We start from the raw sequence: 2,547 nt of genomic DNA, 5'->3' as shown, positions 1-2,547 counted from the left end.
CCAAGGATGGCCGTGGCGGACCGGGACGAGCTCTGGGAGGTAAAGTGTCAGTGAGTATATTGTAGAGACTGACCATGTGCACAATATCTCTCAGTCTAGCTAAGCCAGGGGAGGCGATGCCGGGGCCGTACAGCAGCTTGATGGTGCTTCGCCGGCGTGCGTCCCGGAGCGGTCCCGGACGGGCGGTCCGGGGGTGAAAAACTCAGGGCAGCACCGACGCCGCTCTGATTCGACTTTTGACTTCAAACAAAGACAGTCACTGTCAGGAGCGGATCCGTCAGTTAGTTGTGTTCACGCCGGGATCATGCCCTGAGTAACCTGGGCAACCATTCAGGGCGACGAGTAACAGGAAGAAGGCCGAAAAAAAACTCGGTTTTCGCGCCGGCGCCGAAAGCCCGCTGGACCGCCGCAACGACATTTCGATGATCGACACGACCGAGTACACCCTGCAGTGGACAGAGGGCGAGGCGGGTGCGATCTCACTTAAGTCCGCGGGAAGTGGCTTCCGCGAGCCGCTCGGCTCCAAGGCGTTCGTCAAGATACTCAAGGATTCGACCACTGAGGCCGTGGCACGCAACATCCGGACGAGGACAGAGAAGGGACTTGCATACGGCGTGCTCGGCCTTTGGGCGGCGCTCTGCCCAGCGTACACCGTAGCAGTCGTTGCGTCGGTGGTTGCCTACCCGCTGCTCTTCTCTCCACCGGTGAGGAAGAAGGCTGGCGGAGCCACCACAATGGAGAACACAATCTCCGGGGCGGAGGGAGGAGCGTCCGCTTTCGCCGGCCGAGTTGGCGAGGAGCTGCCAGAGATGGACGCAGAGCAAGCGGCGGCGATGGAGACCTTTGTCTTTGCCATCGCGGTGCTTTATGGCGCCTTCGCGGACACTGGTCTCGACATCTTTTCGTCAACGTTGCGGGTTGTCTGGGCCAATGGCCCATCTACATCAGGCCCTCACGTCGACGGCGTCGGGAAAACATCCGAGAACGAGCAGCGATCCATCCACCAGACGTCTGCCGCGGGCACTTGCTTTGTCTCGGAGGCAGCGCGCTTCCTCACGACGCTGCGGGCGCCGCCCTGCGGCGTCGGCGTCTCGGACGCCTTTGCACGAAACAACACTGAGTCAGCGCGCCGGTGCACCGACCTCCACCACTGGGGCGAGCACTGCTCCATCCACCGCGCCCAGCTCATGTTTGACCACCGGGAGGGACAGCCGGACAAGGTGGTCGAGATCACCGCCTCCGCGGTTTCATTCCTCATCTCCCTCGCCTCGGGCTACACGCTGCAGCTCGAGAAAGACGCGAGCCACTTTGGCATCTACATTAAGGATGGCATTCCAGCCATTTCCTTTGCCGGCCGCGAGTGGCGCTACTTACAGGGCGCCTTCGCGCCTGACGGTGTGTGCTCGGATGTGCCACAGCTCCCGACGGCCGACAACCCGCTGCAGGACATCAGCTTGGTGCTGCCGCCCTTCTCCGAGCGCGGATCTGGGCTCGGGATACGAGATCTGGCCCGATATCGCTGCCGCTCTCGCGAGCGTGCCACATTGGCCTCCCAGAACTCACTCAACTTCCACTTTGCCCGTTTGTGCCAAGCGGGCTCCCAGTGGACTGGAACATGCCTGTTCCAGATCCGCCTCATGCGGCCGGACGAGGTGGCCGAGAATTACGTAGTCCGCAACCCGAGGCTGTCAGTGACCAACGCAGACAGGGAGAGCAAGCAGGTTGGCCTGATTAGCCTCTTGAAGGACGAGAATGGCCCCTTTGCCCACAACATGCAACACGGGTGGCAACTGTGGGACCTCGTCAAGGTGGTCACTGCGATTTTCACTCTCATGGGCGAGATGGACGGCGAGACTGCATCTGCGCTAAAAATGAACGCGGAGGTAACGAACCTTTTGCAGAAATCGGACGAGGTGGGCCTTCCTGTCCCGGTGCCGGCAGTGCCGCACGAGAGCTTCCACCGCCAGCGTCCGAGCTGCGGTGGGAACCCCGTCTACCCGTATGTGATTTACCGCGTCTCGCAGCTCTCCTGAATGTCGAACGGCAGTCTATGGTCGTGATATCAGAAAAAGAACATTAGCAGTAAGAACATTCTTGTGTGCCGTGTTTGTGGACTCTAGCCTAGCGTGCTTGTGATTGCGCAATGCCAATGGCCAATCCGCGCACGGCGCAGCGCCAGCGGCCGGCCGGCCTGCTTGCCTCACAAGCCGTCGGATTTTTTAACGTGGACACACAGATGAATCTCTTCGCTAGCAGGCTTCATCCCTCCAATGAGCAGGAGTGCATGTGAACGGCGTGATGATAGCCTTCAAGTACTGCTGCAGCCTGTCAGCCAATCCTCTGTCATGCTTTGCGGCTGCGAGACCGAGAGCTAATACGGTAAGCAGTTTGGAGATCGAACGACAACACAATGCTTCGGGAGGGCCGGTAGCAAAGATCAGCAAGGATTGTCACACTCCTGCTGTGCAAGCAGAGGAGCGTTACGTGTTGTTGGATATGCCTGTATAGCGGCTCCAGCAGCTCAGCAGCAACGCGTAGTCAGCAAGC

The sequence above is a fragment of the Emiliania huxleyi genome (assembly GCF_000372725.1).
Source record: "Emiliania huxleyi CCMP1516 unplaced genomic scaffold EMIHUscaffold_31, whole genome shotgun sequence".
Classification (NCBI taxonomy): Eukaryota; Haptophyta; order Isochrysidales; family Noelaerhabdaceae; genus Emiliania; species Emiliania huxleyi.
The sequence above is the reverse complement of the archived record's forward strand: the minus strand, read 5'-3'. Positions refer to the sequence as shown.